The sequence below is a fragment of the Canis aureus genome, chromosome 21 (assembly GCF_053574225.1).
Source record: "Canis aureus isolate CA01 chromosome 21, VMU_Caureus_v.1.0, whole genome shotgun sequence".
In the NCBI taxonomy this organism is placed as follows: Eukaryota; Metazoa; Chordata; class Mammalia; order Carnivora; family Canidae; genus Canis; species Canis aureus.
Genome location: NC_135631.1, coordinates 35,886,685 through 35,914,525, shown reverse-complemented (window position 1 = coordinate 35,914,525; position 27,841 = coordinate 35,886,685). Strand labels below are relative to the sequence as shown.

Genomic DNA, 27,841 nt, shown 5'->3' with positions numbered 1-27,841 from the left:
GGATTGGGATGGGATAGGTGGTGAGGAGAAGATGTGATAAGGCTACAAATTAAGCTTGAATCCATAGGTCACACATGATAAAAATACCTTTCCACAATGCAATAATTAAGACACTTGGCATATTGTTAAATATACCACTTTTTATATGTATACTTTTTAAACATAGGCCGCCTTTAAAATCCAAGGTTCCAGTCAGATGTGAAAGATTAAGTTTCTCCATCTTTTGATTTTTTTCAATTTGTTTTAAAATAGAATGAAGGCAACACAAAGTAAACAGAGATTTGTTTTTACTCTGCTTTATTTATCGTACTATCTTGTTAATAAATAGAAGCTATTTTCATTGAACTTTATAGAGTTTGCCCTGTAGTTACTTTTGCGGATATCATCTAAACAAAGAAAGATGTGCATTTTTTACTTTCTCCTTAAGATCTCCCCTTTTGCAGGATCCTGTTTCATCTTTCCTGTTTTCAAGTGAAACATGTAGCTTTGTTTTGTGTGAGCCAGGAATAATAATTTACTGAATGGGAGACTAAAATTGAGAAGTTAAAATTCCAGTTAAACATCTGACTACTAATTAAACAACAGGCTTATGTCTTCTTAAAGATTACAGATGTCTGTCATGAGCCTAGGTGATGTGGGCTTATTCAAGTCTTGTACAACCAATGGCGACACTTGGGATCCCGAAATCTGAATAGTACAATAGTTACAGCAAGATCCTGGTAACTGACTTGATTCCTTGTTAATAGCAATGAAAGGAAATAATACCACTAGATATAAAAAATATCCACTAGTTACTTGGGAAGTTAGTATTCTTGAGGATCATTCTTCTCTATTTTATGCAGGGTCAAATTTACATAAATGTACTTGTGGATGTACCTATTCTTTAGTATTACTGTCCAGAAGTTGGCTCTAGATAAACATTAATTACTGCCTTTGGTAAGGGTCAAAGTAGTTTTGTGTGCTCAGTTTAGCAAGAGCTACCCACTTTAAATGGAACTAAAAAAGGATGAGGGCCCATTTTTTTACCTGAAGCATTCCTGTACTCTTCACATACCATAGAGATGTTCAACCACTGAGCCACCCAGGCGCCCCCATCATAGGTACTCTTAAAACAGTTGTTAGGACTGATGCCAAAATAAAATGGCAACTTTCTCCTCTTGCTTTTATCTAATCCTTTTTTCTCCAGAGCATATCAGCCTCAGAGGCAAATAGAGGTGTTTGGTTTTCACTGCAAAAACTACCCAGATTATTTCTTGGGGAGTCTTCTTGTTTTCCACTGGCTTTGATTCTCTTTCTTTCTTTATCCTATGCCTCTTTAAACTGTCCTAATGCATTTATGTTTTAGGTACCCACTGGCCAAACAAGACAAATTGTACGTATGTGGACCAAAGAAAGCAGGTTCATATAATCTTTTTTACTTATTGCTTATTCCTGACAAAGTCCTTCTCTAAGTTACTGACCCTGGACTAAGTAGAGCAAATGATCAATGTCTCCTACTTCCTGGTCTGAGGACTTTGCAATAGAGCCCTCTCTCTCTTGACCTTTGCTCCGCAACCTCATCCCCTGCATCTATTCCCTGACTCCCATGATGCTGACATGCTACCCCGATTCTGCACTACCTTGTGAGCCAAATTGCAGCGTGGAATGGGAAGTGGGGAAAAATGAGAAATTAGGAGATTCAGTGCTCCCTAACAGAGCTGAAGGTCACGAGGGCCCTTGTTACCTGCTTTGTCACCTGTTTGCATTATACTGTAGTTGGAGCTTCAACCAGAGCCAAGAGAAGTCCTAGGTTCCTTTGGGCTTTAGTGTTTTTTGTCTCTGCTTTTACTGGGGCTGTTGGTTCAGCTCTCACCTGGCTTTCATTACTTCTCCTCTTCCGACCTCTGCTGCTAGGGGTATCTCTCCCACTCATGAGGACGCGGGGGCCTAGCTTCTCAGTTTGACAGCCCCCCTTGCCATGGCTGCCACCATAACTGCTGCCCCCTACTCCAGATTCCACCTGGAATGACTCCATCCTCTTCATAGTAGGTTGAATACCAGTTTGGGTTTAGAGCCTCCTGTCTTGCTGGTATCATTAGTCTTCTATCCCGACTGAGTGCTTTTCATATGACCCTTATAAGTGAAAACTCTTATCCTGTCATTTCCCCTACTTAGTTACTTAATGATCCTCTTCTGCTTACAGAATAAAATGAAAGTTTCTTAGAATTAGGCAAGAGGCTTCAAAATCTGGTTTCCACCCATTTTCCTCACTTTTGGCTCCTTCCCTGAAAAATGATTTTGTGGCTTTCCAAACACATCATTCCCTTCTGACTGTAAATTTACACACCCTGTTTTGTCTGTCCTGACTTTTCTCCCTCTTATGTGATTAGAAAATGTCTACCTATCCACTGAAGCCCTTGCATTAATGTATAGTGTGTCTCCTCTCAACAAAACCACAAGCTGTTAAAGACCATATTTTTATTCATCTTTGTTTCCCAGCTTGAAGCTCGAAGTCTGGATATAGTCAGTTAAGTGTTTAAATGAATATATGAGTAAATGAGTTCCCTAACACCTTTCTTCCCTTTTAATCTAAAACTTGGAACTTTCTTTACTTCTTCTACCCTTTATAATTTCTCCAAAAAAAAGCTTAGGAGGAAAGCCTTATGAAAATTCTTGGAGTTGTTCCCAATAGCAGTTCCCAAGTGTAAAAATTATAGGCTATGTAGCATTAAATAGATCTGAATTCAAGTGTGATGTATGTGTACGTGGCCTTGAATAAATTATGCAATCTCTCAGTATTTCAGTTCCCCATCTGTAAAATGGGTGTACAATTATTTTTACGGTTATGATTTTAAAAGCCAGACTATACAAAAAAAAAAAAAATGGAGCTCTGTTTCCTCATCTGAGAAATCATTTAGATTAAGTGATTTTTAATATTCCTTTCAGGCTCAGAATTAGAAGATGTGAACTTTGGTCCTTGTTCTCATATTCTCTGTGACATTGAGAAAATAAATTTTAAGGTCCTTTCTCTGCTTCTTAACTAAAATAAGGAAGTTGTATAGAGGTGTAGAGTTGTACAGAGGTGATCTATAAAGAATCTTCCAGTCTAAGTTGACTTGATCATCCATTATCCGAATCTATACATCCATTTCCTTCCTCTTGTAAATATAATTACACTATAGTTTCCCAAGTATGTTCCTACAACTACTGACAGATGAAGGTAATCTCAACAGGGGAAAGTGTTCTAGATTTACAGGATAGGTGGCTGGGAACTGGTAAGTGACAGGCTATAACATCTTGGTCAAATTCCAAAAACAGAGGTAAATTTTGGTGTGTTGATCTACAGAATTATATAGCATCTTATAAAGACTTCAATAAAATGTTTAGACCAAATAGGAATGATGTTAGCAAGAAAGCAATTTTTAGAGACTTCTAGCACCAATTCTGTCCCAGAAACATCAATCTGAACAATTACAGACCCATAAAAATACCTTCACAAGAGCTAAGGATTCCAGGTGAGGAATTATAGTACCTGTGTGAAGCAGGTACTCTATTTTTATATAGATGTCGAGACTATATCAGATGGCCTCAATATCTTTTCAGTAGAGTAGAAAGTAAGGCAGTTTTCTGAGAAGAGAATTTTCCTGTGAAATTCTTAAGAAAATGAAGACCCAGAAGAACCAAGAGAGTGAAGGTAAGAGACACAAGGTAGGGAAAAAAAAAAGTAAGGATTGGTAAGAAGTTACTGTGGGCAGCTCAATTCAAATATAATATTGTTTTAAAACATATTGGATTATCAGGGGATCCCTGGGTGGCGCAGCGGTTTAGCGCCTGCCTTTGGCCCAGGGCGCGATCCTGGAGACCGGGGATCGAATCCCACGTCGGGCTCCCGGTGCATGGAGCCTGCTTCTCCTTCTGCCTGTGTCTCTGCCTCTCTCTCTCTCTCTCTGTGTGACTATCATCAATAAATAAAAATTAAAAAAAAAACATATTGGATTATCAAATAAATGTGATTGGAAAAAGTCAAATAGAATTTTAGCACCTAAAGAAAAAAAAAAAAGACAATTGCCCTAGTTTCCCTATCTCCTATTCCCCGTGTCTCTTCTAGGGAGAAAAAGACCTTGAACATTTTCTAGATAACATACTTATAGTGTCATTCCTTGATTAAAAAAAAAAAATGTGTTTTACACATTAGCCTTTGATTTGCTCTTGTGGAGGAGGAGGATCTCACAGAACCCTCCCTACACTTCACCCACTACCTCCACATACATTCTTCCAACCCAATCAGTGTGGTTCCTTTTTTAATATTTATTGATTATTTGCATTCATATTATAAATTTTCTGAAAAGTAGAGCCACAAGTTTGGAATGAATGCTTTCTGGCAAAATTTTTCTTTACCTCTTTTCCTGGTGATGATAACTGTCTCCTTAACTCCTCTATAGTTTCCCTGATCTAATATTAACTCCCACCTCCCATTCCCCCACACCTCTTCCAGGCCTGTGACCTAGTTCTTGGAATTGAAGCTTCCTTTAAATTTCTGTGTGGAACTTCCCTTTGTCTCTCAGTTGTCAGACCAGCTATTTCTTCAATCCTCAGTCTTGTGGTTCTTTGGTTTACTTCCTTGCTTTGGTGGAGCTTCTGTGCTGGGAGTTCTTGAGCTCCTTAGGAAAGGGTAAAAGACAGGTAAAACTTGGAAACTGACAGACATTAAGATGTCTTTATCCTCATTCCTCAAAGCATGTTTACATATAGAATTTACAGTTGGAAATAATTTCCCCTCAAATTTTTGATGAGATTGCTCATATGACTTCTAAATTCCCAGTGTGTGTGACATTACTCCCAAGCCCACCAGAGGTTTGTAAGAACTTCTGTTTATTCTTGACACTCTGCAACCTCCGGACAGGTAGGACCCCACCTGTGGCCCCGGTAATCCACTACACTATAGCTGGGTGACTTCTTGTACTCTGGAGACTTACAAACTACAATTCTGGAAAATACTCATGCATTCTATCCTTATTTCTTCATTTTGTTTCTGGTTTTATTTTGCTTTCCCTGGAAATGCCTTCATGTGAATGTCGGATCTGTTCTCCTACTGTGATGGTGCTATTGTGGCTCCTCTGGACGCTAATGCTGTGAGGCTCATAGTCCAACTGCTCCACTTACTGTGTTATTTCTGTAACCATCACTTCATTTTTCCAGATTGCTACGTTTTATTTCCCTTTCTATGATTTATGATTTTCTGTTTCACTAGTCTCAGGATGGAGTATCTTCCCTCAGTTGCCTAAAGACATTAATCACAAAAAATATTTAGTGCTTTGTATTCCCTTTTTTTATATTTATCCTTATTGTCTGCTTGTCTGTTTTAAATTCTATCCTGCACGCCAGAGGTATTCCTCAAATGTATGGTGATTGCCCATTTATATTGAAGTTGTGGCAAATAAATACAAATCCCATTCTAGAGATTCGTTGACCAAGAGAGTGGCCACTACTCATAGGTGGCTATTGAGAACTTGAAATATAATTAGTCCAAACTGAGATGTGCTGTAGTAGTAAAATAAAAACCATATTTCTAAGACTTTGTATAAAAATATCTCATTAATAATTTTATCTTGATTATTATAAATAATGCATTATAACATTGTAATATATATTAATATATATACAGATTATAATTGATTAGAATAATAGCATGTATGATATTAGGATAAATGATATATTAAAATTAATATCACCCATTTATGCTTTTAATGTAGCTACTGAACATTTCAAAAGTGTATAAGCCATGAGGCTCCTATTATACTTTTATTGGATAGTATCAGACTAGAGGAATCAGATAAGGTCCTGACCATATCATATTCTTCCCCCACAGCTTATCTCCACTAGGAAGTTATATCAACATGTTTTCTCTGACACCAGTCAGTTCCCCCAGAAAAGAACCCTGTCATTTCTGGCTTGCTAGAATTCTGGAAATGGCAACAGAAAAGGAAACAGTATGTGGAATTTCTTTTTTTTTAATATTTTATTTATTCATGAGAGACACAGAGCGAGAGAGAGGCAGAGGCAGAGGAGGAAGCAGTCTCCATGCAGGGAACCTGATGTGGGAGTCAATCCTGGGACCCCAGGATCGTGCCCTGAGCCAAAGGCACACACTCAACACTGAGCCACCCAGGTGTCCCAATATGTGGAATTTCATTTAAACTTATTTCAGCATGCATCTCGCTCCTGCCCAGAACTGTGTCTCCTGTTCTTAAGCCCAGAATTCTCTGGCTCAATATGCCAAAGAGGAGCAACCCCCACCTTTCAGCAGGCTGAGTGGAGTATGTGGAGGGAAGATCTACGGTTTAGGGCTTCTAAAGATACTCAACCAAGTTAGACCCTGCTTCCCATAGTACTCTGTGCTTCCAGTTCATGGCCCTGTCTGGGATTATATAATAGATTCCTTTTGCTTCTTACTGGCTTTCTGTTCACAGCAGAAATATTGAGAATATGACCCTCTATGATCTGCTGAGCAATTATCATTAGTTTGTTTGCTTTCTAAATATTGACTTGTTTCTGGTCTATCTCATCTAAATATTTAGGCTGAACACATGCATTTTTGTTTTTATAAACTCTATTACTTTCATTTTAAAGAAATTTCGAGTGCAAGTGAAAATGTATTCAATGTACCATTTAACCAAAGTCTTAATAGTACTTCATCTCTTCCTTCTTCATTCCTTTCCATCAGATTCTGCTCAGGCATTTAAGTCTCCAATAACCTGATCTAAATGTACTTCCATCTCCCTGTGGATATGTCGAACCAGGCACAGGTTGTTCACGTGCTTTTCTTTGACCATACCAGTTACAGTACTAAATGCTTCATATAATTACCTAATTGTATTTTCTGAGAATCTCATTTCCTTCTCCTTGTTTGAATTCAATGAATCTTCTAAGGAAGATTAAGGATCTAAGAGTTCTGTGAATATATTCTCAGGACTTCATGTGACCGTTCATCTTTACAGTTTTTCTAATAGGATAAAATGTGATTGTGACATACTAATCCACATAGTTTTGTCCCTCCTACACTGGTCATTCTCTTTGAACCACAAAACAGGAAGCTACAAATTGGGGAAGGACCTTAAGTGGAGACAAGAAATGGTCTTCACGTGACTATTCAGGATATCTTTTTAAATTTTTTTTGGGGGGAAGCATGAATGAGAAGGGGTGGAGAGGGAGAGACAGCATCTCAAGAAGACTTTTCACTAAGGGTGGAGCCTCATGGAACACCACATGGGCCTGATCTTATGACCCTGAGATCATGACCTGAGCTGAAACCAAGAGTGGGACGCTGAAGGGACTGAGGCCCCAGTCACCCCAACTAATCAGTTTTAATAAAGATCTGGAAAGTAGTTATGATCAACCCGAAATCCTGTTCTCAACATTATCCCAAGGTAGATAAAAGAGCAATAAGCTTGAATGGAGGTGGGAACACAGGAGCTTAGATGTGAAGGAATCCAGGGAGCTACTGTCTTGCCATAGACACATTCCTAAAGGCAAACGTTCTCCCCTCCCCTCAGGGGAGTATGAGGATCTCAGCGCTGAGGTGTGGCTCAGCGAGAGCAGCCTCAGAAAACACCGTGTCCATCACGGCCCCAGAGCAGTGGTGTATCATGGGATCTGTGTGGTGTATAGGCAGATATGCTTAGAAGCAGATTCATGAAGACCCTGGGACCCTAACACTGTGCTCAGAGCCCTAGAAGGTTGTATAAGTAGACAGAAAACCAGAGCCATCATCTGCTAAGCGCTCAGGGCCAGGGAAAGTCACAGCCGCCAGTTTAGAGGAGGTATGATCTGTGTTCTCATCTTCCTCTGAACCTAACACTTCCTGAGAAATCTATAATTGAGAGTTTAAACTCTAAATGACTGAGGAGTATTTAAAAAAATTGGAAGTTTGTTAAAAGTGGCTCTGTGAAGTATGCTATACCAGATAGAATGAGGGCTTGAAGTAAAAAATAAAATGTAGAAAAATAGAATTTCATCTTTGCACACCTGAGTTTGTGACTCTGAAGCTCACTTCCATTCCAGTAATAAACAGTCATTCCCAAAGCTGCCAACTTTGACGGGTCACTCTTGCCAAGACAAGTGGAAAACCCTCTCAAGGTTACCAGGATGCATAGGAGTGAACTTCGTATTCCACATTCTCTTTGTCAGGCTGGACAGTTCTGTTTCATGGAGTGATGGAAACTTGGACTCGACTTTTACTTTATTTATTTATTTATTTATTTTTGACTTTAGATTTTGATTTTATTTTGAAACCTTAACATGGAACATTTTCTCTTTTTTTTTTTTTTTTGATTTTTATTTATTTATGATAGCCACACAGAGAGAGAGAGAGGCAGAGACACAGGCAGAGGGAGAAGCAGGCTCCATGCACCGGGAGCCCTATGTGGGATTCGATCCCGGGTCTCCAGGATCGCGCCCTGGGCCAAAGGCAGGCGCTAAACCGCTGCGCCACCCAGGGATCCCGTCATTTTCTCTCTTTAAAGAGAAATATGTACCCTTCTAGGTGACAGGAGATGCTGTGGCATTTTTGTGGTCTCTTTTAAGTTGATGGCATACGCGCACACACACACACATGCACGATTTGGTCAAATAACTCTGCTATCAAGATGATATAACAGCACAATGTTTTAAAATGGCTGCTTTAGACAAAATATAGCATTTCAGAAGCTGATAATTATTTCCTAGTAGGTATTATTTGACAAATACATCAGTGTTCTTCTGTATTCTGAGCTACTTTTTTTTTTTTTTTTTTTTTTTTTTTGGTACATTCTGTTGCTTACAGACGAAAGCATTCCAGTTGATACAACAACCAGAGTTCAAGCACACTTTGACCTTGAGCCACATACTTAACCCGTCAGTTCTTTTGCCTCTCAGCACTTTGATACTTTTGCCATTTGTACTACTGGGGAAATGATAATACCTTAAGTGTTAGAAAGATTCATTTAGACCCATATAAAGTTCTTGGTCTAAAGTAAACACCCTCTGTGTTAGCATTAGTATAACATGACACAATTTGGGTTTTTCAAAAAAATATGTGCTTCTAATGAAATGATCATTTCACAAATAAAATATGATGTGACATTACAAGAAATAATAATGATGATGTGATTATTTAAAAAGTCAACCAGTACATGATAAGACCACATCAACCTGCCCTGCAATCAGATTCTGGAGATAAGTGCAATGACTTTTGAAATTACTCATCAAACATAACTTCGGTTGTACTTAACCTAAAGCACGAAGAGGTACAAGGTACCATTTAGGCAGTATTTACAATTGGATTTAAATAATTATTTGCCCAGTTGTCTCATTCTAGGAGCTCACCCATATATCTGCACACTTATTTGTGAGTTTAAACATTGAAGCTCAGGGATGTTTGGAGATAGAGGAATCCAGTCCCTGCCTCCAGGGACTTTGGGAGTTACCTATTTGATAGAATAAAGCAAGACTTGGCTTTTTATTACCTAATCCAGTTGAGCAATAAAGAGGGAGAGACTCCAGGATAAGCTGCCTGACAGAGGTCAGAACGAGGATTGCGTGCAGAGTGTCCTGTCCTCGCATTGCCTGTGTCTTATAAGATTAGGAAAGCCTCGAAAGGAATATGACCAGAAAGCATGATATTAGGTGGCACCTGTAGGAGTAGATTTTAAAATGAGTAATCTGGGGTTGGGAAAAGACTTTTAAAATGAGAGGAATAGAGGATATTAGAGGCCAATCAGTACTTATAGAAAGCCAAGTTTCTGACCTACTGCTGCAAGGTAGGCTATCCATATTTTAAGAATGCTTTATGGTGAAAAAATAGAAGAACTGAGAAATTTTTCTTTAAGAATATTTTTTCTCCATGCTTTCAAATGAAAACAAATTCCACCCCTCACCCTTGCATTTAATTTAATTTTTTAAACAAGAATGCCTTAAGTTTCTATCTTTTGTGAATTAGTATTTGTACAACCTCAGGTTTTTTGTTTACCAAGGCGTGAATATGAATGTCTGCTTTCTCTAACACCTAACGTTCACGGTAGAAATGACAGGTTTTATCCATAGTAAGGGATATATAAATATACTAAGATCTTCTTAAAATTTACTTAATACAACAAAGAAACCTATAATGTCATAAGCATGTACATTTTGATATGTTTAGCCTGACTGGTTTTAGATTTAGAAATGATTCAAGCACTTCCAAAGTCATAAATATACCTTTACTTTTCATCTTCATTATTTTTTAATCAAATTGGTATGTTTTTATAACAACATATTTACTCTCATTTTCTAAGTTTAAATGACCTTTCATAATCTGTGACCATACCAAACAACCAAAGAGGTTCACAAAATGCATCCAGTGTGGATTTTTTTCCAACATTAATTAAATTTTTTTTGTGCCTTGAAGCAGAATTTTTAGTTCTTTCTTGGACTCATTTATGCAAAGTCATAACTCTTGGTAGTTTAATGCAAATTGCTTTTGAATTTTAAGATAAAACTACACTTTGACCTAACAATGCCTGAATTTAGCAGACACTTGTTTGGAAATTAATTTCCTCTAATCTTGTTCATTTTTATGTTGCCACAACTACATTTTACATTTTCTTCATTGAAGTCCCCAGCTTTCTGGTAGAAATTGCTCTTTTTTTCTAAAATTGAGAAACATCCTCTGCCTTTAGCCCTTCTCTGTATTGGCCAATACATGGTAACTGGTGTCTGCTTCATGCTTGCGGAAAAAGCTGGAAAGAGTTCCTCTGTGAAGCTTGGCATCTCTCATTCTGAAATCTCCTTATTCTGTAGGTTCTATTCTGCACCCTAAACCTTCTATTAAACCACCTATTGTACTAATATCATAATTTTTCTGCATGTCTGTCTCTCAATCCATGAAGATAAGGTTTTATTTTATTTACTTTCATAATCCCTGGGACTCAGAAATATCCAGTCCCAAGAGGAATAGTTTATTAAGACAAATTTATTCACATCCTTAAGACTGTAATCTCTCTATAAAAGTAATGAAAATCTAAAACCTCAAAATAACATAGCAAAACGCATCTGCATCTGAGACCTCTATTTTGACAAAAAGCAAAGATTGAGATCTGGGCAAGGAAATGCTTGTATGTAACCATATATCCTTATGTCTTCCTACTAATCTTGATCATATGTGTCACTTGGATGTAGAAACCCAAGATCATCCATTTCATACTAATACTGAAAATCTCGGCATTTATCTAATGTTCCTAGTTTTCCCTGTATTAGTTGTGTCCTCGGTAAAAATGTGGCTAACAATTCCTAATTATAGAATTTTTTGTGGACTCAAATAATGACACATGGAAGCATTTAGCACAATGCCTGGCCCATGGTATAATGTTAAAAATATTTGTCTTCTCTCTTACTCTTTCCTAGAACTTTCCAAATTGTCTCGTGTGAAAAGGAAGAAATAGAATATATTAATTAAATAGAAATGGTTTTTTTCATATTTAATAATTTAAATGATTTTTTTTAATTTTAAATAGTTAAATAAAATTTGACAAGTCGAAAAAGCAGGAACCAGAATAGTTTTTCAAATTCACTCTAGTAACAGGGTCTAGCATATGGGAGTCAAAGTATCCTAATTATCTAGGAACTGAATATTAAATTAACTAGCATTGCTGAAGAAGAACAAAGAATCATGACAAATACACGCAAAATTAAAGCAGTGTCTTAGCAAATTATCAAGCCAGAACCTGAAAGAAGATATGTGAAAAAGAGGTTAAAAAAATGGAGAAAATATAAACATAAGGAGAAAAAGCAGTATTCTGATTGAGGCTGGTTTTTGTTTTTGTGTTTTGTTTTGTCTTTTTGGAAACCATTAGGACAATGTAGAACAAGCATTTCTGGCTCTTTGGATCTCCCTAACCTCTTCTGCTAAATGATCAGGACCAGCTGATTCCTAAGATTCCTTCAGTTTCTGCAGTATAAAGGTCATGAATAGAGAGAGGAAATGTGTCTACACAGAAGTGGGTGAAAGGTCTTTGAACGAAGAGTCACAGCTATTTATATCTGATAAAATGTGCATGTTCTGGGAGCCCAGGAAACTTTGTGGTCTTCTACCCTAGAATTTTCGCTTAGAATTATCCTGTGTGAGCTGCATCCTTAGAATGGGAGCTCCTTGCAGGTAGGTGTTGCTAACCTGTCCTAGCCAATTTGAGCATATGCTGTTATTGGGTTATCTTAGTAAATTTTGGTAGCCTTCAATAACCAACAGCAGGGAGAGCTACGGATCTTCTTTACAAAATAAAGTGAAAGCTCTCAGATTGGCTTCACACTGAAGCAGAGGAGAAGCAAGCAGAAACTGAACCTGCTGCACGAAGCCCTCACACTTTGCATTTTCACTGTCTCTGTAGTTCTTACCTGGACAATTCAGAGGCATATGCTTAACATGCTAACAGTGGAATTCAGCGAACTGCCCAGTCGAAATGGGACAACCAGGAGTGCCCCCAAATCAAATGCTAGACAATGGCTCATTTCTCACCTAAGCCTTAGGCAACTGGGCTTGCTGGGTATTTGGGGCCTAATAATATAAGAATATGGAGTTAGCCATATTTTTAGCCAACTCCTAAATCTTTGAAACCATTCATTTCACCATTGAAAACCTCCCTATTAAATTCTTATGGGCATTTTCGGGTTTCAAAGACAAAGATCACTAAATAACAGACTTTAATTACAAGCTAAATAGCTCTACAATGAATGTCCACAACCAGGTGGCACCACATTTTGAGAAGGAAGATCGAAAGTGCTCAGAACTCACATGTTGTATTTTATATAGAAGTATTTTGAAGGACATTGCAGAAAACCTCCTGGTAGGAATCAGGCTCTCTTCCTCTTTGTGGCAGACTTCTGGGTACACGGTGGCCAGATGATAAAGTTTTATCAAAAACAACATGTATGGATAAGAGTGTATGTCATCAACAGTAATCCCCAGGGAATTATTGCCGAACTGGTGTGGGAAAATCTTTTTAAATTTTTTTTGGGTCTAATTTAGCATATACTATAATGGCTTGATTTGGTTTTGGAGTGTCTTTGTTTAAAATTGTTTTTCTTATGGCATGTGTTTATAATAGCATACCTGCCAAATATTGCTGTCTTGGTTCTCTTAAATGGCCAAGAGTGTTATAACTATCGTAGCCCTGAACTCATTCATTTTGCAAGGCCTGGCACAGTAAGCCTCTTACCCCCCAGCTTTCACAAGCCTGAATATTCATCGATGCTTTGTTTCTCACCCTAGACAAGTATGCACGTTGTTAAGTGGTTCCTTGGAGGACAGTGGAGTCCTATAACAACGACACAGGATGAGAAGAGTCAAGGGAATTGCTATGAGAAAATAAGTAGGGATACCCCTGGAGAGAGACCTGCTTCTGTGTTCTTTTAAACGTCACAGACTAATTGTTTCTTTTTGTCTTTTTTTTTTTTTTTTTTCCTTTAAGGAAAGAACCAAGGTGAGGAGCAGCTCACTTTCATGCTGGGGAGGTTGGCAAAGGCTGGCGGCAGGGCTGTGTGTGGTTCAGGAATCCCACTGCCTCAGTGGGTGTCACCCAAAATTCCACAGCCGTTCTGGGATCCTTGGAGGTGGGGCTGGCTGATGTACAGCAGTGGCTTGGCCCAGCACCTGGGGCAAGCTCAACCACACTTACCATTGTTAATTCCATTGTCTTCCAACCAGCATTTTGCAAGTGAGTTAACCTTGGTGGACTCGCACTTTTGCATCGGACTTCAAACTGGTAATTACGCTTATGTAATCCTTGTCAAGTTTTCTAGCCTAACAACATAGGACTCGAGATGGTGCCTGCAACGCTAAGATCTCTACTTTGATCTGACTTTTGCTTTCTTCGTGTCCAGTGTAAGCTCTACTTGCGCTTCTCTCTTCTCTCGGGGAGTATTTGAGATCCAGGCATTTAGGCACCCTATCTCAAGCTTTCAGATAAGAAGTTGTATCTAAAAGAAAATGGAAAGAGTTGGTCAGGTGTAGTAGCTTTACTGTGCTCCTGTCAGTACGAACTGTGATACTAAGTGATCAGAGGATATTAAAAAATATTTGAAGGTACCCAGACCTTCCAACACACGTGTATTTATATACAAGCAGCAATCGAGGACTATCTTACTGGAGCAGCCACATCCTAAAAGGGGAAATTCATTCACAGTTAGCTTTTATTCTTAAGAATACCTGTGCTCGGGGAGACTGTTAAGTTGCAGATGGTCACTTTTTACGTGAAGAGGCGGTCAGATCTCATAATAACGCAGGTTTTGGTCTCTCTTGTATTAAGATGGGGGTTGTCTTCCGAATCTTGGAGAAGGAAGCAGCCGTCCTTGCCCCCTAGAGTCCACATGATCAGTGGAGGGCACAGGCAGAGCTGCTGCTGCTGGCATTCCCGGGGTGGCTGCAGCCAACAGGTGTCTCCTGGGACTTGTTTGAGAGGTGACTCTGCAACTTTATTTTATACTCCGGTTGGGGAATTCAGTCATCGTATTGGATAGCTGACTCGGGTGACTGAATCTTTGATGCAAGGCTAACAGGGTATAGAAAGTGGAAAAAAAGCAGCCACTAAATTAAAGCCCATTTTTCAACTTGTACATCATTCCTATGCTGTTTTTCATGGTAAAAAGCAGCCACCTGAAATGATAGATGGGAGGTGTCAAAGGCCAGATGTAGAATTAGGTAAAACTTTACAGATTTCAGACATAACCATTTTATAGGTCACATGTGACCATTTCTAGTGATGGCATTTTATTTTGACCTGCATCGTAACCCAGTGTTCGGCAGGAAGAAACCATGCTGATATGCCTGGGCTGCATTTCACTGCAATTATCTTAAATAGTTGGGAAGTAACCCCTGTGAATCCCAAGGCAGCTTTAGGGGCAGTGGTTCCCCTCTGTGGGCATTGTGTGAAGACAGGGGGCTGGGGAGAGAGAGTGCTTGACAGAGACAGGGACGGGGATCTAATACCTCCTCATTCAGGACCTTGCTTGTACCTCCGCCCTCTACAATTCTATTTGACATCTCGGTGGTTAATATTATTTAAGCCTCCTAGACAAGCCATAATTAACCATTTCAGTACAAGATCACAGGCAACTACAGACTTATAATTACCTATGCTACCTTAATGTAAATAATTAGAAAACAAAAAAAAAATTGAAATGACATGCTGTGGCAATGCTACTACACAGAGAAAAGGTTTTTTAATACTGAAAGGCAAGGACTTTATGCATGCTGGCATTATGTACATGACTTTGTCTTTAGAGAGTTGGGTTGTGTTTATTTATTCAACAAATATTTGTCTGCCCAACACATACTCAGTACTGACCATTTTCTATATCTAATTTCATCCACATAGCACTTTGATAGTCAATGCCCCATTCCAAATATTATTCTTTAATACGTTAAATCAACATGGGGCATTTTATAGGAGGCCACTACTCAACTGGGTCTTCGGGGAATCCTCCACTGAATTTGGGACTACGGGTTTTCCTATTTCTCCCATAAGGACAATGAAAGATCAGTGATTTCCTGAGTATCTGAAGTCTGTTGAGTCTTGGGTTGCTTAGGAACCGAGTGACTATGGGCTTGCTATGGCAACCCAATTTATCAGTGAATGCAAAGCCAACGTAGCTGGCATTGTGCTACACCTCCATACTTCGCTGGTAAGAATATTCAGATCACATCCTCTGTTGCATTATTTACACAATCAAACTAAAATTCACAGATTACTGAATTTTGAAATAGCAGCCTATAGTTTATAGTGGATAGCAACTACATGAAAATTAAGCTTAAATTTACTGTGTAATTTTAGTTATTTCAAATTTATTGTCTGCTGTTTATTATTCCATTGCCTACCTTGCTCTTATATATAGGATTTTCATTAAATCAAAAGCACGAGATAGCAAGACTAGTAAAGTATTTAATCTATGTGATAATAAAACGTTTCTGTGAGTTTGATTTAGATTAATAGCTCCTTACAAATTTGTAAATGTATCTATGTATGTTGTACATTTTAGTGATATTTTCATTTTATATTAACTATTTGCATATGATTATATTTTATGATACTATTTTTTAAAAATCTTATGCCACGTGTGATGTGCCATGTCATCTGATGCACAAATGTATTAGATAATTATTTGAAAAGCACATTTTTTTGCAATAATGGAAAAGACATTGGAGGCCTAGTCTCATCCTCGGTTTGAGCATTTGCTCCCTGCAGTGCATTTGCAACTGTTTTGCCCTTTTTGCTTTTAAACATGTTTTCAGATTTTAATGATGCCTTTTCATTTTCTTTATATATTCACACTGTATTTAACTGTCATCTTTTCACCTCTTCATATGTAGGTGTTGCATTTATCTTATCTCCCTGTTGATCTAAACTTTTGTATGTTTATTACAGTCCGCAGCAGAGGTAGAGCTGCAGCCTCTCCTGAGGCAAGAATGCTAGCAGGTTCTACAACTGTCCTTTTCTCCTGGGTTTTGGCATTGATGCATTTGTTTTGATATTTAGGAGTTCATTGTATTAAAGGTTCTCCTGAGAATTAAAAAAAAAAAAAATCAGTCTGATCCAGGTTTTCATGGGACAAGGAAAGATATGTGTGGTGATACTTTTAATTTGTTCTCTGTACTTTATTATCTACAGAATTCTGAAATTGATCACTTTTTTTAATCCCCCAGCATGTCTATTCAGCTGGGCAATGCCCCTCTTAATGATAATATATATGTCTCCTCTCACAGAGAGAAATAAATACAAAGACAGAACTTAAGGTGTTTTTCTGTAACTCACTGCTACCAGAAGAGAAGAGCCAGTTCCCGGGGATGCTTGTTTAAGGCTCCAGTGACTGTGCCATACTAACACCCTTGACAAAGGTGCAGTTTGAAGTCAGATAAAGACCCATTGTTTTTTTTTTTAAGAAAATAAGCAGTCTAGAACCAATCCTCTAGGCAACCCAGAGGAATCAAACTATTAGCCTGGGAATCACATAGTTTATGAAGAGATAGATTGGCATGTAAAAAATTAGATGGTAGATGGTAATATTCAGAAGACGTGCAAAAACTTCCATAGGTGAAACAGGACAACACAATCACTTATTAGTGATATCTACATCTACTATTGAATCATGGTTTTTGGTGTGGTTGAATTATTTTAGCAAGTTTTAGGATTCTTTGTCTTTTAGAGATTTATTTTAGAGAGAAAGCGACTGCACGCGTGCATAGGTGGGAGAGGGGCAGACGGAGAGGGAGACAAGCAGATTTGCTGCTGAGCACAGAGCTCATTGCAGGGCTTGACCCCATGATCCCGAGATCATGACCTGAGCTGAAATCAAGAGTCAGATGCCCAACCAAGCGAGCCACTCAGGTGACTCTAGAAATCTTCATTTTAAGATGTCTGTTCCTTGCTGTGGATCCATAAACACAATTGGTATATTAGATTCATTTGAAATGGTTGCAAAGAGTTTATGGTGTGGGCCCATGTCATTCATCCTCGCATGGCAGCTACTCAGTAAGCGTCTGGAATGACAGAGCCATTCATAAGAATATTTTCTAATGCGGAGAAATCCAGTTATTTGTTCAATGCATGCAGATCTTTGCTTCAAGCAGACCACATCGGTTCTTGCTTTGATTTCATGCCTGGTGTCTACTAAATATAAAAAAATGCACACCTAGGGAAGAACCAGTTCTTTTAAACTTGGTATCAGATAACCTGGTACCTTCTCTCCTACCCAAGTATCTAACATATCCAGGTCTCTTTTTGGAATATGCTGTGATACCTATAGTATAGGTTTTCTAGTATCTGTTCAATGCATATTTAAATGCCTATCATGTGCCAGGCACTCATTTCTTTTCCTTTTCTTTTTTCTTTTCCTTCTTTTCTTTCACAGGCACTCTTTTAAAATCTGAGGTATAATGATAAGCACTACCAACCCAGTTCCCAGTGAGTACATTATAAGGGGCCTCACTGTGACTTGCTCCCTTGAAAATTGGGAATAAACAAATAAATTATGAATTGAGCTTTTTATAGGACTCTTTATAACACTAAAGTGTTCTGGGGATACATAGAAGAAAGTGTAGTTACATGGCATTTTACATGTGCTTAATGTCATATTAATATCTCTGTTGCATATAGTGTAGAAAATCGTATTTCTTTCATTTTTTCTTTTCGTAAGGCCTTGTTAAGTTGTTCCTTGACCACATTTAATGAGCTAGAACTCTGGTTAGGTATTTTAGTTGCTTAAAATGTATGTGACGTAATGCCCACATCTTACATAGAATCTCAGGGTATCTGTTTGGGTGTTTTCAACTCAAACTGACTCAAAACAGGGATTTTTGGTGGTCCACAAAATTGAAAACTCCAGTTAGAACTCTTTAGGCATAGGTAGATCAAACTTGCTGGTTCTCTCTATCTTTCTCTATTCATCCTTTATTTGGGTGTTGACTTTGACCCAGAATGACTTTCCCTGAGGTTCTAAGAAGTCCTCCAGCAGCACGAGTATGTCCTTCCTTATATTTTTACACACAGGATGGGGGTGGGGGCGAGATAATAACAGAACGAGGGATTCCCACCAATGTTGAGCAAATGAGTTTTTGTGAGTCCTGAGGGAAAATGTATGTTCTTGTAACACTCCCTATGTAATTCAAGGAAAATATTAAATGGGACATTTGCATTTTTAGAGGCAATGCCTCTAGATTCAAAACTTTTATAAATCAAAACATGGAGGCAGTTTTTGAATCTTTCCTTCTGAACTCTATATTTAAAGGCCTATCTAAAAGCTGAGTCAACCACTCATGGTTTCCAGGTCCCAAGCCACTGCTCTCTACAGAGGAGGCACTAAGGTTGAGGGTGTGAAGTTCCTAAAGAATTACTGTCTTTCCTCTGCAAAATTCTCAAGCATAGTGAAATATCCCTTAAAAGTCATGATTTAGGGATCCCTGGGTGTCTCAGTGGTTTAATTAGAACCTGCCTTCAGCCCAGGGTGTGATCCTGGAGACCCGGGATCCAGTCCCATGTCGGGCTCCCTGCATGGAGCCTGCTTCTCCCTCTGCCTGTGTTGTCTCTGCCTCTCTCTCTCTCTCTCTCTCTCTCTCTGTCTGTCTTTCATGAATAAATAAATAAAATCTTTTTTAAAAAGTCATGATTTAGTTAATTAAAATGGCTGTGTTTCATCAGATGTATTCATTCTGTTTCATCTTTAAAAACCAAAGCCAACTTCCCAAAACATGTACTTAATACTTATGTATGGGGCTTGAAAACAACAACATTGTCTATCTTCAGTTTTAATTTAATTCACCTAGGGTTGGATGAAGATCGAAAGACTGACATATATGATAGCAGAATATTCTAGAAAGAAAAAGTTTTCCAAGTAATAAATTTGCATCAAAAGACTTAAAAAGAAAAATCATACAGTGTTCCCCCCCCCCCCTCCCCAACCCTAGCTGGCTTGGAGGTTAAACCAGAGAAAGTTTAGTAAATAGCACAGATGTAATATAACCTTTACTTTTTGAGTTTCATAGTTTGAAGAATTCAAGTATTTTCTACTGTACAGGGTGGCAAATATGAGATTAAAAGAACAAATGGCAACATAAGGCAAGGTTTTGACTAGAATATTTTCTGGTCATATTTGGAAACCAATAATTGTATATTGAACTCCCATTGGAGGCTGGATACCTTTCAAAACGAAAATATCTGTGAAGTGGATAATGTGAGCATGTTTGTAAAAGGAATGAAAGATCAAATGAATTGATGATTTCCGCTGATTTAGGGATAGTTATGCTTTTGTAAATGCAACTGCGAGAAGTAATTTGGATGCAACTTCAAATTTACATATCCAAAATTGTGTACCCTTTCTAGAGAAACCTAAAAAGATAAAAATGAAATATCAAATAGTCGCACAGAAATCACCTGGGACAGATGTGTAGGGTAACTCAGGAAGGAAAAAAGCAAAAATTAAAACCGAGAAGCTCATGAGAGAGAAGCCTGTGCTGAGGCTTATTATAAAAACAATATTTGAGGACATACCTCTTTATGACATAGGAAATATTTTAATGGTTTTTAATTCTGAATTGAGTTAATTCATGGAATGGTGTGGTTTCCATGCTCTTATGGACTTATTTCACCTCCTAATTTTACTCATGGTAGCCTTCGTTTCTCCAACCTTCTGTGATGACCCAGTTTTCCCTGAGGAGCTGTAGGAAATGAGCGGAAAAACAGGCCTAGCAACATTCTTGGACTGTGTCCAGAAAATAGTTTTTAGTCCTTGGAATACTTGGAGGACGCTGCTCCAAGCCTTGGGTATGCGGTTTGGGAAAACAGTAATATTCTCGGCCTTCTCTGAACAGGAGAGCACTGTGCAGCGAACCAAAGGAGCATCACAGAGCACAGGGAAAGGTGCTCAGAGAACACAGGCCCTCCAATCACATTTGTAGCTTTACCTGTGAACGGGAGGCACTGTGGAGGAGGAGAGTGGCTGCCTCTGTGCCACAATCCGGACACCTCAGGCCCCAGGAGCCAAGAGAACAATTGTGTCCCTGCAGTCCCTGAGGACATGGGAGGTCATGAAGCAGAGCCAAGCTAGCAGGACTAGTAGAGTCACAGGAGGGTGACATTCTGTAGCAATTCAGATTCTACTACCTGCTGCTGTTTGCTTGAATCACAAGCTCCGAACAAAAGAGAAGAGTGACCTTCAGGAATCTGGAAGGGGTGGCTGAGGTGTATGTAGGTTGTGAGTCCTTGGCTTCTTGCTGGAGAGTTGTGAGGACGGCAGATGCTCGCAGGGACGGGATGGCTGCTGCCTGCACGCACCTCCACCCCCCTGCCACACTTACCACAAGGTAATTTGCCTCATCAGTTTTTCAGTCAATGTCCCAAAACGTAATGCCAGCTCTCATGCTAAAGCGTCAAAGCCAAAATGAAGTTTAATAGGCCAGACTGCTTTAGGAGTCAAAATTGCAGTGTGGAGGTTACAAAGGGAAGGTTTTACTCCAGTTCTGATGAGTTGTAATTTCTTTCATGCAAACAGCTAACCAGCAAGCACAGAGACAGTTTCAGGGTTTTGGCATTTTAGGTTATTCTGAGTTCCTATTTCTGTCTAATGCATTCGAGAATGGTAGCGTACCAGTTTTTTTCTCTTATTCTCTCTGGATTCTGCTGTTTATGCTCTCTGGAATATATCCATTGAAATATATAAAGGAAGTGATTTAAATGATTCATAACATTTTCCGGGAAATATTTGCTCCTGGAAGTTTTATCAGATATATTTCTATATATACACAGTGTGTGTGTGTTCAATGTTTTTGTTGTTTGTTTTTCGTACAGTTTTATGAGGCTTTATTCAAACTGAAAAATAAATCTAGAGTAAAATGTTCCCACTTTGAATCCTATGGATTCCTAGAAATCAAGGATATATCTCAAGTTCTTCCAAGGAGTTCATTTGAAAAGTAGCACTCTAAACCAAACTTGGTCTCTCTGAAGACAGAAAACTCAGGCTTGTCCAAGAGCAAACCTTTCCCTCCAGCCCACTGAGAACCAACTTTGATGATGATGGTGATGATCTGATATCACTCTAGGATCGATGATAGACTGTTTTATGTTCCTTAGAACTTGTAGCAGAGGCTGCTGTGTCACACAAATGTAGGGTTTGTGCCAAGTAATTCTTCACAGTGGCAAACTCCTCCGCTTCAAACAAACAGAAAAAGAAAGGTATCCAGATTGTATGTTTTCCTGGGTGGTGATTTTTTTCAAATAAATTATTGTCGTACAACTTGTATCTTAGAAGCTTTCTCTCATCTTTAAAAAGAAACCTGATTAGGTATGCTTCTCTGTCCCTGGAAAAGCGTGGGCATATGTGTGGGCGTATGTGTGCATGCGCGTGTGCACAGGTGCATGTATGCACGTAGCACACATGTACGTACATCTACCTCTTACGGGAATCTGATGTCCAAGTGTTGTGTATCTTTCAACTTAAGGTGACAGATTGTCAGATGGGATGGATGTCCATATAACCAAGTTTTTAATTGTCTCTAGTATGTCTATTAAATGGAACAAAATCACTTTGATCCTCATTGTCCAGCTGATTTCTTTGTATAATTTTTTGTTGTTATACATTTGCCACACCCTTCAATTTTTCATTGGTGCTTAAACAGTAGAAAACCTTTTTAAAGCACATCATTTTGATCAAGCCATGAGCTAGTGTGAGTGTAAACTGATTTCTCTAGCCCTTCTCAAAATCATTTTATTTCATTTTTAAGACCCCACTTCAGGGACTGTCTTTATTCAGATTACATTCCTTCACAATAAAATTTGTTGCACTCTCAATTCAGTCATTTTTGTACATTTCTGTCCTGTGAACTTTCAAATCAATTGGTTGTGTATATCTTTTTCTCAACCTTTTCTAATTTGGCATTTGTTAACTAAATGCTTGTTTTCCTTATTGATTATTGTGCTTTTTTTTTCCTATTTCGCCATGCTATCTTTCAGACCTAGTTATCCTTTTACCTGATTCTTTCTGTTTTCCTCCCTAATAATTTTCAATTTGGTGTATGAGCACAAATTATTCTGACAACTATGCTGATTATAACTTTTCCTATGTTTCCTAGTATCATTTAAATGTTGACTTACTTTCTTTCACCTTACAGAGTTGAGTCAGCTTTGCAAACTGTTCAAGTAAAGATTAGGTCTGTCAACATTTTTAGATGGCCCGTGAAATTTACATATTGATTTGGCCCCGCCCACAGGAGCACTAGCCACATAAACAGAGGTGTCCCTCTTTAATCTCTCTTTTACACACAGCTCCTACCATGGCTTCTATTAAACACATGGGTAAGTTTATTTTCTGATTTTAATGCGGCATCTTTGCTTTTATCCCGTGTTTCTGTTCATTAGATCACATGGTTTAAACCTAAACTTTAATTACTCTGATACTCTGCAGTTTACCTTCAATGATGTCGTTGAAATTCTCCCTTTCAGGCCATCTTAGAAGCCTCTGTTTTAGTCTCTAAAGCTTTCCCTGGCATTACACTATGCTGTTAAGTCTTAATTATATGCATATATGTTTATTTTTATTCCTGTATGTGATGTCCTTCCTCAGCATAGAAAGTAGGTAAAACATGCCATTGGTTTAATGCTTTCACAAATAAGCAGGGTAGCAGTTGAAAATATTAGATGTATGTTTATATATGTCCACACATGCACATAATTATGTGTGTATATACGTGTGCATAAATATGTATGCATATGTGTGTATATAAATCTCTATGGTTATCTCCAAAGATTAAAGTGATGAAACAAATTTTACTTATGTTTGGACGCTGTTAACTAATGTTCTGCGATAGTTTACAGGCCTTTAGAAGGATTTTATTCAATTTCAACATAATTCTGTTAGCTATCACTTACAGACTATGTTCACTGTTCATTCTTTGTTATGGTTAGATATCCTTTTCCTCTCAATGTAACATCAGGTTATTTAAAATTGTTATTCAATTTGAACAAATGTGTCAAAGAATATGCAAGATCAGGTATTGGTCAAGAACTTTTTATGTCCTTTTTTTGTTTTAGAAAAAAAGTATTGGATCTTCATCCAGTCTGTCTGGGTTTTAATCCTTGCGTTGACACATACTATGTTTGTGACCTCAGCTAGTTGTCTCAAGAGCCCAGGGAGGTGGTATGACAGGCCAATGAGGTAACACAGGTGAAATACTTAGTTCAACAAGCCTCCAGTGTGTGGTAGCTCTCGTATTACATCATCATCATGATTAATAGGTCATTGCTTACCCATACAATCCACAATTGCAATGCATATTATACTAAGATTCTTCTTTTCAGTTCCTGAACTGTAAAAAATATTTTTAAAAAACTCCATCTTTAGTAGAAGCTGCATAGATTTACATTAGGTATAAACCTAATATCTGATTTGATCTTTCAGCCTGAGGGTGTATGTGGGTCCTGTATGATAATCCTCTTTGGCAAGAAAGGAAATCAGAAATACAATGACTATGTGTTACTGAGTCCACAAATCTTGTTATTTTTAATAAGGAGTGATCAGAACTCAGGCCATGTGACCCTTCTTTTAGAGTCCTTACAATGCATCTATCATCTGCTTCTCAAATATGTTGCAATATTTGTTAACTTACTTTACTCTTCCTCTTTTACTTCCTAAGTATTAAGTTCCGGGAACCAGCTTATCTGAAAATACTGTTACAAAGGATTTTTTAAACCATACAAATGCTAAGAGAAGTTTTATTATTTTTAATATTTTCATGAGAAGAGGCTTTCAAAGCACAGCACAATATTTAAAAGGAAATTACTTTGAAAGTTAATGGCATAAAAATTCTAAATTTTAGTAGTATAAAATTATAATAAAAATAAAGTTTAAAATATTCAAAAAAATTTTTTTAATTGTCCAATATCAGAAGACTGGCCAGTTCCTTACTAACCAAGAAGGAAAGGACAAACAAATTCATAGAAAAAAAATGAACAAGAATATAATCACAAATATTTTTTAGATTTATTTATTTGAGAGACAGCATGTGCGTGAGTGAGCACAGGGAGGGCAGAGGGACAGGGAGAGAGTGATTCCCAAGTAGACTCCCCGCTGAGCATGGACACCTCCCTCCCCAGGGCTCAATCTCTTGACCCTAAGGGATTAGGGCTGAGCTGAAACCAAGAGTAGGACTCTCAAGTGACTGAGCCACCCAGGTACCCCTCACAAATATTTGAAAATAGAAATGGCTAACATACTTAAAATAAGGTAAACTTCATATATTTGAATATTTACCAATAAAAAAGTATCTGTTAAAAACTCAAAGTTTGGGATGCCTGGGTGGCTCAGCAGTTGAGTGTCTGCCTTCAGCTCAGGTCGTGATCCTGGAGTCCTGGGATCAAGTCCCACATTGGGCTCCCTGCATGGAGCCTGCTTCTCCCTCTGCCTGTGTCTCTGCTTCTTTCTCTGTGTCTCTCATGAATAAATACAATTCTTTAAAAAAAATTTTTTTTTTTACACCTCAGAGTTCAGTATAAATCAGTATGAGTGTGTGTGCAGAGAGGCAGCTTCACACAATGTTGTGTAGATGTATAAACAAATTTGGTAAAACTCCACCCTCCCTGCAGCCCGCCCCCCCCCAAAAAACCCACAAACAACCATACACATGTTTGACCGAGAAATTTCACTCACTGCTATTTACTGGTGTCCTAGAACAGGTAAACAAAATGACTATACAGGCAATGATATTGTAATAGCCTTGTATGGTGACAGATGAGAGCGACACTTGTGAGCATAGCGTAACACAGAGAAGTTGAATCACCATGTTGTACACCTGAAACTAACATCGTTGTGTCAACTACATTCAAAAAAATTTTTAAACTGTGTATGAATGCTTAATATTTTTTGTAAGATCAAAAAACTGCAAATAAAAAAAAGTGTCCATTAAATAAGAGATCTGTTATTTACAAGACAATACATCATTTACTATGGAATATTTTTCAATAATGGGAAAAAAGAGCATCAACTCTATCCAAAATATGGTATCTCCAAAGCACATAATTTGAGAAGAGTCAAGTTGCAGAAAGTATGATTTGGTATATGTATTATTCCATACACATATGTATGTAAATTTAAAATTTGTAAAGCTATAGGAGGTTGAGAACATACCTGAAATGGGAATTGAAAGAAACTCATCATTTTATACCTTTTTATAATTTTCAATATTATTTGTCCGTATTACTATAATAAATTCCCTAAAATAAATATTTGCTTGATAGCCAATGATCACCATAGCAAGTATTGATTAAATACTATGTCAGGCTCTGTGCTAAATTCTTTATATTATCACTGTCCATCTTTACAATTCTGAAAAGCCAATATTTCTACTGTAACCAAGAGAAGTGAAGTAGTTAGAACAAGTCACATACTTTAGGAAGCGATGAACTCCAAAATCAAACTCTGGTCCATTGACTTTCAAAGCAGATGCTCTTCATCCCAAACAATCCATTGAATAAATGTGGTACAGACACCATAGTAACTTCTGATTTCTGGCCATCCTCACTCCTTTATTTTTTATTTTTATTTTTTTTATTTTTGAGGGAGAAAGCGGAGGGGCAGAAGGAGAGAAAATCTTAAACTGGCTCCACACCCAGTACAGAGTCTGATGCAGGGCTCGATTTCACGATCCTGAGATCATGACCTAAGCTGAAATCAAGAGTCAGACACTTAACCCACTGAGCCACCCAGGTGCCCTCAGTTCTCACTCCTTTTAAAATATTATCACGGTTATGACAATTGTTGTATGTGATCATTTATTTAACTGGTTACCAGCGGTGAGCCTAGTCTTCACTGGGGTTTCAGCAGCGAATTGACTGCACAAATGTCCCCCTCCTCATGGAGCCAAAATTCCAGCAGATGCAAAATCAGGGCCAAAAAAAAAAGCCAGATCTATGTCTGATGGTGCCATGTAATCTCAAGAAAATACAAAAGAAAGGAAAAATGGAGCAGGGGCCTGATGGAAAGGATTTGAGTTTGAGCGCCTAGTAATCAGGCCCCTGTCAAAGGGGAGTTGTGTTGACACAACTCTCTCATTTAGTTATTACCATCCTCTTACTTAGTTTTGTCCATTTTCTGATTAAGAGAATAAGAGTAAGTAATCCTTTAACTACCAACCCCCCCCTTGATACAACCAGTGCCCAGTAATATCAGAATTCACTTGTCTGATTCCAAACTCTATGTTGTCTCTGACCAAAAAAAACAAAAAAAAAAACAAAAAAAAAAACAAAAAAAAAATTCCCAAAGAATGATGCCTAAGCTGACTTTGCTGAAAGTTTTATCCTTCATTATACTAGATTCATCTAGTGCTATAGTGGATTACATAAGGCAAGGTATACTCTCACATAAAATATATCCCTTCAAAATACTGTGGGTACATATTCTTTTCCCAAAAGGAAAGCCTCAACTTTCTTTATGTGGAAATGGGTGCAGCACTTTTCTGCCTTATAGTTCAAGGTATATATGTTGCTCCAAATCTAAATATTTGGTTACGGATTTTATTTAGCTGTGCCCTTTCCGGGTCTTAGCACACAAGACTCAGAAAGCTACTCAGGAACTGCTGTCCATGGGATTGAACACAGCTGCCTCTGGGAATGTAAATTTGATTCTTTGGACTGCTTGGGAGTGTGTGACATTTTCTTCTCCAGAGACAGCCAGAGGGTTTGGATGGCATTAGGCTACTGATGAATGATCCAAGTAAGTTCAGTGTCAACTTAAAGCATCTATTTTGCTTGTCTTTTTTCCAAAGTATCTTTCTCAAATAGTGTTTATGCTTTCCTCATAATTTAACTATGCTTTCAATATGTTTAAAATTTGCTCTTTAAAATAGGCACTATCTCAACTCCTGTGTCGGTGAGCTATTTCTGTATTGTCATGCGGGGGGCGGGGGAGATATGTGAGAATTAAAGTTGAGAAGAAATAGATCCAAGCAGCTAAAATACAATAAAACAGACATTCTTAATCAGAATATTTCTTAAAACAGCCCCTTATTGCCTCTTGACTAATGTAGCCAAGATAAATGGTCACGGTTTAGAGGAATCCTCTTTTTAAGTTACCTGAAATTTCTAAGCTCTTCTTTGGAAACGAAAAGCATAAATCACAAGAAGATTGTACAAGTTCATTTCTCCTTTATCCTAGCTAAGTGGTCTAAAATTTGAAAAAAAAAAATCCCAATGTATCTCAAGTTTTAATACCTAAGCATTAATTTTTAAATACATGTGTCAGTAAAAATACCTTGGAAAAAGTAAGCAATGCATGAGGGAAAAAGAGCATTTCAGATTCCTTTCCAGTTGTACTGTAA

General features: G+C 38.0%; 1 protein-coding gene across 4 annotated transcripts in view; it reads left to right on the top strand.

Moving 5' to 3' along the window:
• The window catches only part of CD36 (CD36 molecule (CD36 blood group)), a 76,253-nt gene that overhangs the window by 10,404 nt on the left and 38,008 nt on the right, over positions 1-27,841 (top strand). The window contains exon 1 of one of the 4 annotated variants that reach the window (XM_077863870.1): positions 13,618-13,751. The exons of 1 other annotated variant lie outside the window; for it this stretch is intronic. The gene's annotated coding sequence lies outside the window, so the exon portion shown is untranslated. Of the gene's footprint in view, positions 1-13,617; positions 13,752-22,764; positions 22,827-27,116; positions 27,238-27,841 lie in introns of those variants that run through there. 2 more of the 4 variants (XM_077863869.1, XM_077863872.1) reach the window with 2 other exon arrangements.